The sequence below is a fragment of the Perca fluviatilis genome, chromosome 17 (genome assembly GCF_010015445.1).
Source record: "Perca fluviatilis chromosome 17, GENO_Pfluv_1.0, whole genome shotgun sequence".
NCBI lineage: Eukaryota > Metazoa > Chordata > Actinopteri > Perciformes > Percidae > Perca > Perca fluviatilis.
Window position 1 is genome coordinate 4,866,347 of NC_053128.1, and position 14,009 is coordinate 4,880,355.

Here is a 14,009-nt window from a genome sequence, read left to right on the forward strand (position 1 = left end):
GGGAACTTCTGCAACAGAGTTGGGAAGAACTTTCTGAAGAATATTTGCTTTCCATTGTAGAAAGAATGACACAAGTGTGTTCAGCTGTTATATCTGCCAAAGGGGGCTACTTTGATGAGTCAAAAATGTAGAATACATTTTGGTTTTTAAATTGATTCCATGATTTCTTTTTTAACTTCAATTATTTATTTGTTCTATTCTTTCATTTCAATTCAATTTTATTTATAGTATCAAATTATAACACGAGTTATCTCGAGAAACTTTACAGATAGAGTAGGTCTAGACCACACTCTATAATTTACAAAGCCCCAACAATTCCAACAATTACAGTAATTCCCTCAAGAGCAAGCAGTGCGACAGTGGCGAGGAAAAACTCCCTCTTGGGGAGAAACCTCGGACAGACCCAGGCTCTTGGTAGGCGGTGTCTGACGGTGCCGGTTGGGGATATGATGAACAGTGGCGATAATAGTCACATTAATAATGGAACAGTGACTTCAAATGGTAGTCGTAGTAGTTCATGTCATATCAGGGCGTTACAGGATGTAGCGTGCCCCAGCAGAGCATGGATGGACGTAGTAGGAAGCAGCAGGGTTTAGCAGGACGCAGCATGACATTGCATGGCACCGCAGAGCTCAGCAGGGAGTGCAGCAGGACCACGGCGACAGCTGCAACCAGGATCTTGGTGCCAATGTTCTCCAAGGAAATACGCTGGGTGAAAAAACATAAGGACTCCGGGGAGTAAACTCCCCAGAAGCTAGGATTAGTAACAAGCATTTCTGGGACGGCATGCACACTAGAGTCCGGATCGGGCCTAATTTTTCTGTCCGAGGCCAGCCCGCGTCCGACAGAGATGTGACCGAACCCGGCCCGAGCCCGACAGGTATTAAGAAATTTGTGTCCGAGCCCGACACAGTTAAAATCTCATCTTTTTCCTCATACTAATGACACATGTAGGCTACGTTTGTTGGTGTGGAAAGCCCGCTTTTGTTAAGCAACTGTAGGAAGGAAATTTGGAAATGTCAACAGATGAGCGCATCAGCGCACACGTCGGGTACCATCGGGACCCGTCGGCCTCGGGTCGGGTATCCATGCCTTAATGCACACAAATGGTAATAGAAAGGGATAGGAGAGAGCAGCTCAGTGTGTCAAAGGAAGGAAGTCCCCCAGTAGTCTAAAACTATAACAGCGTAACTAAGAGAGACCGGTCATAAGGAGAGGTAGCCTGTTCGGGCTTGGAACTCTCCCCTGCCGGATCGGGCTGTGCTGGCCTGCCTCCCTCTACTTTTGTTATATATTATTAATCTAACAATTATGAAGAGAAGCAGGTGGGCCAGTTAGGTGGACACTGCAATTCCTCACTCCCTAACTATAAGCTTTATCAAATAGGAGAGTTTTAAGTTCATTCTTGAATGTGGTGACAGTTTCTGCCCCCCGAACCCAGATTGGGAGCTGGTTCCATAGGAGAGGAGCCTGATAACTAAAGGCTCTGGCTCCCATTCTACTTTTAGAGACTCTAGGTACCACAAGCAACTCTGCATTCTGGGAGCGCAGTGCTCTAGTGGGACAATAAGGTATTAGGAGCTCTTCTAGATATGATGGTGCTTGACCATTTAGAGGAGAAGGATTTTAAATTCAATCCTAGATTTTATAGGAAGCCAACGCAGAGAAGCTAATACAGGAGAAATATAATCTCTTTTCTTAGTTCTTGTGAGAACACGCGCTGCAGCATTCTGGATCAGCTGGAGAGTCTTAAGGGACTTATTTGAGCAACCTGAGAGTAGGGAATAACGAATGCATGGACTAGTTTTTCAGCATCGTTTTGAGACAGGATATTCCTAATTTTGGCAATGTTACGAAGATGAAAGAATGCTGTTCTTGAGGTTTGTTTTAGATGGGCGTTAAAGGATATATCCTGATCAAAAATAACTCCTAAGTTTCTGACAGTAGTGTTTAGGCCCAGCACAATAACTTCAGTTTTGTTAGAGTTTAACATCAGAAAATTATAGGTCATCCATGATTTTATATCTTTAATGCACGCTTGAAGTTTAGCTAGCTGACTGGTTTCGTCTGGTTTGATTGACAAGTATAATTGGGTGTCATCCGCATAACAGTGAAAGTTAATTGAGTGTTTCCTAATAATATTACCAAGAGGAAGCATATATAAGGAGAATAGAATAGGTCCAAGCACTGAGCCTTGTGGAACGCCATGGCTAACTTTAGCGTACTTGGAGGATTTATCATTAACAAATTGAGATCGATCAGAGAAATAGGACTTAAACCAGCTTAGAGCGATTCCTTTAATGCCAACTAAGTGTTCCAATCTCTGTAACAGGATTATATGGTCAATACCATCAAATGCAGCACTAAGATCTAGTAGAACAAGAATGGAGACAAATCCTTTGTCTGCAGCAGTTAGAAGGTCATTAATTTTCACCAGTGCCGTCTCTGTGCTATGATGCTTTCTAAATCCTGATTGAAAGTCATCAAATAAACTATTGCTATGTAGAAAATCACATAACTGATTAGCAACTACCTTCTCAAGGATCTTGGATAAAAAGGGAAGGTTAGATATAGGTCTATAGTTTGCTAAGACCTCAGGATCGAGGGTGGGTTTTTTCAGAAGAGGTTTTATCACTGCTACTTTAAATGACTGCGGTACATAACCTGTTAATAAGGACATTTTGATCATATCTAGTAATGAAGTGTTAACCATGGGTAACGCTTCTTTGAGTAGCCTTGTTGGGATAGGGTCTAAGAGACAGGTAGATGGCTTAGCTGAAGATACCTTTAACATTAATTGTTGAAGGTCTATAGGATAAAAGCAATCTAAAAAATGTCAGAGTACAATAAGACATTGAACTGCATGAATTTCAATAAAAACCTGGAAAAATTGGGGTGTTCTAAAACTTTTGACCAGTAGTGTATGTGCTAATTTGCATAAATACCACAACAGATCTAAACATTGGGTATAGCCAGGTAAAAATGTCTTGTTGAATGTTGTTGACATATAACAGTAAAAGACTTAATGTTAAGGTCTGAATGGAACCCATTTAGGCTACCCATGAGCATTAATACATAGAGGAAGGAAGAAGTACTTTAGACCAGCCTTTATTAATTATTATTGCAGAGATGGGGTTTGGGGCTGGGTCCGTGGGACTGTTTCTGAGGGAAGAACAGGAGACAAGGGTAAGGAGAATGCAGAAGACAAAAGGTAGGTAAAATAAAAAGTGGCTGGACAAACAATCAAATTACGTCCACAATACACCACTAGAGAATCTCATCTTCATTTTCGTCACAGGCCATCTGCATTGAGTTTGTGCAGCTCACTCCCCTGCAGTGTCCACAGGCCGGGTTGCATTCTATATATATATATATATATATTTTTTTTTTACAACTGTATCTCAGGGTGCTGCAGTCAGACCTTATGACCTTCATGAGCTTCTCATGAGCAGGAGGTAGGGTTGTCTTAATTGGCACAAATCCCTCGCCACACTTTTGCCATCCACACTCCATAGGACAAAGTCCATCTGTAAGATAAAATACACTTTATTAATCCCCATGCAGGATATATTGCTATTGCCACAACAGCAGTACCAGATGTTGATCCCTTCCATTCTTGTACTTGTAAGTACACTCGCAGGCTGTGGTACTTTGCTGCTCCTAATGTTGGTGGAAAGACCTGTGGCTGAATCTAAGTAGAACTGGATGCCACCTTCTCACAAAACCGATGATATCAGAGGGAGTCCAGGGTGTCTGTAGATCTTCCATTGTAGAGAATCACCATAGCTTTCTCTCCTGCTTCTGCTACATCATCTGTAGAAGCTGAATGTTCATGGCTTGCTTTCGAAACATGTCACTTTCTTTGAATTTCTTGAACGATGCTCCCTTCCCGATCCCATAAAGGCGAGATGTAGTGTCACATCCCAGAGAACAAGATATGCTTATATATGTCTGGGCCAAGCAGTTCTTTTTTTAGCCTTGATGTTCCACATGTGAGGCTTCTTTGTGTTATTCCTTGACTCACTACAGAGGAACAGATCATGGGAATCCATGCTGGCATGGTAGCAGAGAAGGACTAAGAGATCAGTGTCATCCCCTATTAGCACAGTTTTCTTGATGGTAGCAAACTGCACAGCTTTCTGCACAATCAACAAATCAGCATCTCCTGAGGCATGGTAGGTCTCACGGTTTGTCTTCTGTAGCTCTCCACTTAGCATGGAAAGGAATTGCTGTTTGTTCTGCCTGTTTGCCAAGAACTCTTCCTTCTTCATTGTGAGCGTCATGTCGGCTATAAATGTCACTGTAGCACCAATCCTCACTTTTGACCATCTCTGGTGTGTCACATACTTCGTGTTGTTACTTTGATAGCCATCAAACATTACAGCCTTGCCATACTTCTTCCCTACATACTCTGTGTATTGGTGGCATATGTGTCACATCTGCCTCCACTCTTCTTGTATTTTCGGTTTGTTTTCATGGACTTCCTGTTTTATTTTGATATCCACTGTTTGTATTCATTCACTTCACTTATCTTCCTGCTTTTGTTTGTTTCCCGCCGTTTTTGATTATCTGTCTCCGCCCTAATGTTATTCACCTGTGTTTAGTTATCTTCCCCTCCCCGTGTATATATACACTCACCTGTGTTCACTTGTTCTCTGCCAGATTGTTGTAGCTCCATGTTGACTCACTTTCCAGCATTCCCTTGTTTTATTTCTCCGTGTACCCAGACCTTTTGCCTGTATTATCGACTACATTTTCCTGCCTGTTGGACCTGTACCGTTGCCTGCATTGTTCTTGGAGCAATAAAGCCATCACCTTTATCCTTGATTCCTGAGTCGTGCATTTGGGTCCGCCATTGTAGCCTGACAGTACAATCTGGCAAAGATGGACTCAGCCGACTCCGAGGCGGTGAGAGCAGCCCTGCGGGCGCAGGGTCAGCGTCTGCAACAACAGGAGTAGCAGATTGCCATTCTGCGGAATGAGCTTCTGGCTATGGCTAGTCGACAGGAGAGCCAGGTGGTCAGACTGGGTGAGCAAATCAGCCAGCTGGTCACTGTTCAGCGGTTGACAGCGAGGGATTCCACTGCTGTACCCAGCACCGGGAGCAGTTCCACAGCCGTCTCCAGCCCCGCAGTTTCGGGAGGTGATCCTGTCAGGGAGACAGTCCCTTCTTCACCATTCCCACATCTCGCCAGACCGGAGAGGTTTTCAGGAGAATCAGGGGATTGCCGGGCATTCCTGACGCAATGTGAGTTGCATTTCGAATTACAAGCGGCCGCATATCCCACGGACCGAGCCAAGGTGGCTTTTGATTCGGAAGAGCCGAATCCTGGGCTGCTGCGGAATGGAGCCAAAAATCCGTGGTATGTGATTCCTATGTATGTTTCACTCAGACTTTCACTCAGATTTTTCAAAATGTTACTCCCGGGAGGGAGGCTGCTCGAGCCCTGGTGGGTCTGCAGCAAGGGAAGAGAAGAGTCTCAGACTATGCTATTGAGTTCCGTATTCTAGCAGCGGAGAGCGGCTGGAACTCTTCCGCCCTGTGTGATGCTTTCTACATGGACTGTCACCTGTCATGAAGGATCAACTGATTTCCTTGGACTTGCCCACCGATCTGGATTCGCTGGTGGCACTGACTGTGAAGATCGATAAACGTCTCTTGGAAAGAGAGAGAGAGAGAGACTACAGGGGAGAGGTTTCTCTACCTACCAGCCAAGAGCGCCAGAGTCATCTAGAGTCTTCCAGCGTACTCAACCTGGGATGTCTGAGCTACGGAGCAGTTCCTCTGTTGGCCAGCAGAGGAGATTTGAGTCATCAAGAGTTTCATTGCACTCAATCTACAGCATCTGATCCTCGCAGTCCTGTGGGTTCGCCTTCTGATGAGCCGATGCAACTGGGAAGGACTCTTCTTCGTGGGAAAGAAAGACAAGTCTTTATGGCCCTGTATTGATTACAGGGGATTCAATGACATTACGGTAAAGAACCGTTATCCTTTACCTTTGATTTCCACCGCCTTTGAACTGCTTCAGGGGGCCACAATCTTCACCAAGTTGGATCTTCGTAACGCCTACCACTTGGTGAGAATGAGGAGTCGAGACGAGTGGAAGACGGCCTTTATCACCCCCACAGAGCATTACGAGTATCTTGTAATGCCGTTTGGACTTACTAACGCTCCAGCTGTGTTTCAGGCGTTGGTTAATGACATTCTCAGAGACATGTTGAATATCTTTGTGTTCGTTTACTTGGACGATATTCTCATCTTTTCATCCAACCAAGACTCTCATGTGCAGCATGTCCGCCTGGTGCTTCAGAGACTTATGGACAATCGGCTGTATGTTAAAGCAGAGAAATGCGAGTTTCATGTGTCCACTGTGTCCTTTCTGGGCTTTGTGGTGTCGGACGGAGTGATCCAGATGGATCCGGAAAAAGTAAGAGCGGTTGCTGAATGGCCTGCACCCACTAACCGCAAGTCCAGAGGTTTCTGGGCTTTGCTAATTTCTACCAGAAATTCATCAGGAATTTCAGTACGGTGGCGGCTCCTCTTCACGACCTCACTTCAATCAAAATGCCGTTCCAGTGGTCTCCTGCGGCCGAGCGGTCGTTCTCTCGCTTGAAGCAAAGCTTCTCCACCACACCTGTGTTGGTGCTGCCTGATCTGCAACGCCAGTTTGTGGTGGAGGTGGACGCGTCTGATGTGGGTGTTGGAGCCGTCCTTTCTCAACATTCCTCGCTAGACGAGAGACTCCATCCTTGTGCTTTCTTGTCCCGTAAGCTGTCTGGAGCTGAGAGAAACTATGATGTTGGCAATAGGGAGTTGTTGGCAGTCAAAGTGGCTTTGGAGGAGTGACGGCATTGGCTGGAGGGGGCGGAACAGCCATTTCTCGTCTGGACGGATCACAAGAATCTGGAATACCTAGGTTCTGCTAAAAGACTGAACTCTCGCCAGGCCACGTGGGCCCTGTTTTTCACGAGATTTAACTTCACTTTGTCGTACCTTTCGTGTCGTGCCTGATGCCCTGTCTTGTCTCTTTGATCCTGACCCCTCTTCCGAAGAACCCGTGAGCATTTTACCTGAGTCCTGTGTGATTGGGGCCATAACCTGGGAAGTGGAGGAAGGGGTTAGGAGGGCTCAAGATGGATTACTGGTTCCTGCAGGTTGCCCTCCCAACCGCCTTTGTTCCTGCTGACCTTCGGGCTCAGGTCATCCATTGGGCTCGCACTTCACTTCTCTCTTGTCATTCAGGAGAACCATTTTTGTGAAACGGCAACGGTTCTGGTGGCCGTCTATGGAGAAGAGTGTTGGGGAGTACGTGGCTGCGTGTCCAGTCTGTGCCCAAAACAAGACCTCACGTCAAGCGTCTGTTGGACTCTTGCAGCCTCTGCCTATTCCCAAGCGGCCTTGGTCAGACATTGCTATTGACTTTGTAACCGGATTGCCTCCTTCTGATGGTAATACTGCGGTACTCACAGCTGTGGACAGGTTTTCCAAAATGGTCCATTTCATTCCCCTGCCCAAGTTGCCTACCGCTAAAGAAACTGCAGAGGTTCTGCTCGCCCATGTGTTCAGGATCCATGGCTTGCCTACGGATGTGGTGTCTGATCGGGGTCTTCAATTCATCTCCCAGTTCTGGAAGGCCTTCTGCACGTTGATTGGGGCCACGGCCAGCTTGTCTTCGGGTTATCATCCGGAATCCAATGGTCAGACTGAGCGGCTTAACCAAGAGATGCAGAAAGGCCTTCGCTGCCTGGTTTCTCGGAGTCCCGCATCTTGGTCTAAGATGCTTCTGTGGGTGGAATACGCCCACAACACCTTGCCCTGCTTGTCCACCGGCTTGTCGCCCTTTCAGTGCGCTTATGGTTACCAACCGCCGCTGTTTTCCGCTCCCGAGAGGGAGGTTGGAGTGCCCTCGGCTATGGCCTTGGTCAGACGCTGTCGACGGACCTGGACGAGGGCTCGACAGGTGCTACTGAGCAACAGGGACCGCTACAAGAGACAAGCTGATCGTCGGAGGTCTGCGCCGCCCCATTACCAGGTGGGCCAGAGGGTGTGGCTGGCCACGAAGGATCTTCCTCTGTATACCAAGAGCCGGAAGTTGGCCCCCTCGGTTCGTGGGACCATTTCCTGTTTCTAAAGTGATTAATCCTGTGGCTGTCCAATTGAAGCTGCCCAGGGCTATGAGAGTACACCTAGGGCTGGGCGATAAATCGATTTTATCGATTAACTCGAATGTGCAGTCAACGTGGATTTGTTTAAATGAAAAATTTATTGAATATGCTACATTCAAGAGACCATGGGATGTTAACGTACGTTACTCAGCAACAGGTGAAAATAGGGGCAAGGTTGCGCAATAACGTTAAAATGATTTGAACTTTTAGCGAGGAACGAGAAGTGAATTACCACCTGTATGTGTGAAAACAGCTTTATCTCACGCATCCGTTTTGTTGTTGAATATATAGCCCCCAAAATAAATTGGCATGAATAATCATAATGGTACATGCCCCATGTGTGTGTATGAGTCAAAACAAAATAAAACTTGTTTTGAACAATTTCTTTGTCATCTGCAGATTGATTTTAAGTAGAGGGAGAAAAAAATTTATTTAAATCTTAAATTGGATTTTTTTTGAAAAAAATCGGGGATTTCATTTTTAGGCCATATCGCCCAGCCCTAAGTACACCCCACGTTCCATGTGAGCAGGGTTAAACCTGTCGAGGAGAGCGCTCTGGTTCCGGTCACGCCGCCTCCTCCTCCTCCTCGTCTTATTGACGGGGGCCCTGTTTATACCGTCCACAAGCTGTTGGCGGTCAGGAAGAGGGGCCGCGGTCGGCAGTTTCTGGTGGACTGGGAGGGGTATGGTCCGGAAGAGAGGTCATGGGTGTCGGCCAGCAATATTTTGGACCGTGGTCTCATTCGGGACTTTTACAGACTGCATCCTGATGTGCCTGGGCCGCCCGGTGTTCGACCCTAGAGGGAGGGGTACTGTCACATCTGCCTCCGCTCTTCTTGTATTTTCGGTTTGTTTTCATGGACTTCCTGTTTTATTTTGATATCCACTGTTTGTATTCATTCACTTCACTTGTCTTCCTGCCTTTGTTTGTTTCCCGCCGTTTTTGATTATCTGTCTCCGCCCTAATGTTAATCACCTGTGTCTAGTTGTCTTCCCCTCCCCCGTGTATATATACACTCACCTGTGTTCACTTGTTCTCTGCCAGATTGTTGTAGCTCCATGTTGACTCACTTTCCAGCGTTCCCTTGTTTTGTTTCTCCGTGTACCCAGAACTTTTGCCTGTATTATAGACTACGTTTTCCTGCCTGTTGGACCTGTACTGTTGCCTGTATTGTTCTTGGAGCAATAAACCCATCACCTTTATCCTTGATTCCTGAGTCGTGCATTTGGGTCCGCCATTGTAGCCTGACAATATTTCTTTGTAAGTAGATCCCTGGGACCATGGGATGTGTTGAAGAAGTGCTCCACCATCCAAGACGTACTGGCTGCCATCGACCACATTTTCTGCTGGAACATCTGGCCCAACAAGTTTCCAGATGGCATCAGCAAGGGCAGGCTTCTTTGCTTCATGAAGTAGAAGGGAGGAATCAAATAGAGATGGAGGATAACTACATAGCTCGTACTTGAGGGCTGACTCAAGTTGATCACATTTCTGTGCCACTATCACCAGTCTCTGGAAGAGAAGCTGTAGATCAACTTGAATTTCATTTCCACCAATCCTCATAGAAGACCTCATGCCAAGTGTAACAGCTTGATCCTTCCTCTTGAAAGTATAGTCATCAGGTGTTCGTCCATCCATTGACTTCAGGACTGCAGTGCCAACAGACCGTGCAGTATCAACGTTGACGTTGGAAAGAGCATGCTCCTCGGTGGCAATGTTCGTCAGACTTGGGTCACTGCTGAATGCATTTCGCTCCTGTAGATGACTGAAAACTATTAGTGTATCCTTCCAGTCACAGGTTTGCCTTGCTTTGATCATGTCTTTATTCTGCTCTCCAGTGTTGTAGTTGACCCCTGTGAGTCCTTCCATTTGTAGGTACCCAATGTAGGTCAATGGCGGCCGATTTGCGCTGATATACACGCTAAAATGCGATTATGCTTCTTGATAAGACGCCAAAACGGCATACAAATTGGCGTGTTATACATACGCCAATTCATGAGATCAGTCTGCTTGAGATGTGCCATCTCATTTTCGAGAGGGTCCTCGGTAGGACTGGACAGTACAAAGAACAAGGCGTTACAGTACAACATACAGCATTCACTCACATACTAACTTCCCCCAACCCCCCACCACACAACCCTGCCCAGACATCACCAAAATGATCATTACAAAAATGTATGAATAGTAATTAAGAACAAAAGATAGAGAAATACCGGAAAACTGGAAAACATCAGATAACCAAAAAACCATTACACCAGAAAGTGATCAAGCTTCATGGAAAACATTTACAACAATTGCTTGTTTGCAAGTAAATGAACAAAGATGTCTTGAAGGATCTCAAAGATGTGATTAATCTTAGTGACCCAGGCAAGCTATTCCAATTGAAGGGAGCTTTAAATTTAAATGAACGTCTGCCACTTTCTTTTAAAATGCGAGGCACATTAAAGGATAAGAATTCAGTGTGTCTTAAACTATGATTTGTTTGGTAAGGTGTTAGGTATTGTTTTAAATAGGGTGGGTAGTTAAGATATATACACATTTGAAAATAATCTGGAACCAGTTAAACTCTCCTAGCGTTAGGTGACAAGATATTCAGTGAGGAATACAGGACAGAATTATATGTTCTGTAGGGGCATCTCAACACAAATCTACAGATACTATTAAAAACTACAGTCAAAGGCTTGAGATTAGTCTCAGTAGTGTTCTGATATACTGCATCAGTGTAGTCTATAATTGGAAATAGTTGTTTCACAATTCTTAACCTTATCTGCTGTGTAAAACAATTGTTAGAATGATACAACTTCCTTAGATTGCAGTTTAACTTCCGTACAATAGTGTTTATGTGTGCTTTGAAGGAGAGTTAAGAGTCAAGCCAGAGGCCAAGGTATTTATATTCATCAAATCTCCCAAGAGGGGTGCCATTTAAGAAGTTAATTAAGGGTGCCATTTAAGAAGTTAATTAACAGGTTAGTCTGATTCAAGGTAGCAGATCTTGTTGGGAAAAGCATGCAGTATGATTTTTTCATCATTGACGAAGATTGAGAATAATCCTTGAGGGACACCTTTTTCCATAATAGAAAAGCGAGATAAACTACCCTGGATAAGGACACACTGATGTCGAAAATGTAAATAAGAGTTGAACCAGAGAAGAGCTTGTTTAAGGCGCTGACACACTAACTTGATAATCCGCCATTGGACAGTCTGGCGAGGTCAGCGACTCGACTCTGTTCAGTGTGTTCCGTGCCGTCGTCCATCTGAGGGTCTGTTGGCCTTTATTTTGGCCGACATGTTCAGTCGGAGGCAGGGCAGTCAGGACTCACCCGGAAATGGCGAGCGGAATGAGCGTGAGTCTCTCAAAATCTGACAAAAATCTTTTAAACTGACCTTTGTTGATCTGAAATGAAGACAGATTCAGCAACTGCATGGCCCATGAAACAGGTTTCAGTGAACTATTTTAGTACAATATGAGATTGTATTCTGAACAAGCCGCCATGACAGTCTGACTTTGAATTTCTGGAGAAAACAAACCCATTTGACGCATTTGTCCAATCAGCTGCCGGTTTTCATTTTTTGGGCAACAATACAGATTAGCACCGCCTGCTGTTATGGAGACGTATTACGTCTCGTCTCTTTGGTGTGTTCTGTGGCACTTTTTGGACCAACTCCGGGAGACTGATTTTCTGCCGACGGTTGGCCGTCTGGTTGGTGTGTGACTGCCATTAGAGAGACCAATGGCATGAAGTTTATCTAAAAGAATATAGTGATTAACAAGGTCAAATGCTTTAGTTAAATCTATAAAAATTGCTCTGGTGGACATATTGTTATCCAAGGATGATGACACATCATTGGTGAGCTTAAGCAGGGCAGTTGTGGTAGAAAATTTTGGTCTGAAACCAGATGGATGAGACAAAATAGAGGACTGATTAATATAGTGATATAATTGATTGAAAATTAGCTTTTCAAAATGTGTTGCCACATTGCTGATAATTACAGAGTTCCAGAGTAATTAATATAATTACTCTGGAACATTTCCATTTTAGTGGGACCTCGCCAGAGGTTAATGATAAGTTAAATAAGTCTGATAATGGATATGCCAGTATGTTAGAGGCAATCTTTATAAACTTAGTTTCCAGTCCATCTAGGTCTCTACCGCTTCCAGACTTCAGTTCTGAAATAACTCTCTGAACATCAATGGGACAAATATTTGAAAAAGAGAAAGAAGAGGCACAAAAGAGTTGAGCAATATTTGTGGTGTTAAGGGAGTTAGGAGACTAGGAATTACAAATAGCAGAAAAATGCTTATTAAAAGGCATTAGCTATTGCAGGAGGATCAGAAATAATATAATTTTGAAGTTTAATTTTGGTTGGAGCGCTTGTATTAGATTTGTTGAGTAAGGTGTTAAGATTTTTCCAAAATTTCTTGAGATGTTATAGTCATTACATAGGGAACTTTTGAAGTAATTAGATTTAACATTCCGTGTTTTTGTTATACATAAATTTCTTAGATATGTATACGTTTCCAAATCTAGAGGGTCCTTTGATGAACGGTGTTTACACCCAAGCCTTATCCTTTTGCTTGAATAGTGCTTGTACTTGTAATACATATTTTGTTTGTCTTAATGAAAGTAATCAACTCCGTAATTTTCATGGTGATATCTAAAAAGGTAAAAAAATGTATCCTATTCACATGAGAAAAAGAAGGAATAGGTGAATGAATAGGCTATATAGCTCTTTTTCAAAACTTTCCCCTAATGGGATTCTTTGGCGCTTTTTTCCCTTACTCAGGACATATTGAGGATACAAAATCAGATGAGTTTGCTTCTGTTGCAATTTGTTCTAGGTTGACCCCCATTTTGGCTTAAAATGACTGGACCATCATCTCATTGCTGTCAAATTTGAATACTGTTCCTTTCTCTGCTGCTGTCAGCTTTCATTTCAGTGTCAGATCAATGCAACATCCTCCACCACATTCACCTCCAGTTTTCATCACTAACAGCATCAATGGGTCCTTCCACTGAGCTCATCAGAAGTTCCACTCCACATCACATCCATCCAGATCTTCAGCATTGGTCTTTACCCTTTATCACCATCACCACTGTCTAAACTCCATCGGGTCACTACCCCCTTAAAATAACAACCCAATAATGGGGTCTAATCACCAAAGACTCCTCAAATTTCTTGCACTGTCAAATACATTAATTTAATTACTTTAAGCATCTTTTCAATTAAGTATCTCGTGACTGAAATATTAATAAGTATAATGTTGACAGGGCACTATTTAAACGGAGTCCAACTGTGATTTTGCACAACTACGGACAATTTCATATTTGAAAACCTTACAAAAAGCTAATGAAAAATGTTTTATGAAGATTTATAGAATTATTTAAAGGTGATCTATTATATAGCATTTTCAGGTTCATACTTGTGTTTTGTGTTTGTACTAGAACATGTTTACATGCTTTAATTAAGTAAATGCAGCGGCATTACTGCGTGCATGACGTTTACAGTTACTGAAAGTAGCCTCTCTAATCATTACGGTAAATCTTTAAAGAAAACACTCATACATCACTACAACACACTATAAAAAGCAATAGTCTACAGAGACTGTAGAGGAAGTGAAAATAACTTATTTGGGCTGGTGTGGGTGGATGATTTAAGGTATGCCACCAGAGCTGATCCACGCATTCTCACATAATAATTAATACTTTCACAGTCACACATGGCCAAAATAATGTAGTCATGTGTTAATGTAGTGACTTTAAAGGAACACACCGACTTATTGGGAATTTAGATTATTCACCGTAACCCCCAGAGTTAGACAAGTCGATACATACCCTTCTCA

At 43.8% G+C, this 14,009-nt stretch overlaps 1 protein-coding gene across 4 annotated transcripts in view; it reads right to left on the minus strand.

Annotated features, from left to right (window-relative positions):
* Positions 1–14,009, minus strand: part of odf2a (outer dense fiber of sperm tails 2a) — a 51,079-nt gene that overhangs the window by 20,068 nt on the left and 17,002 nt on the right. The window lies entirely within an intron of this gene.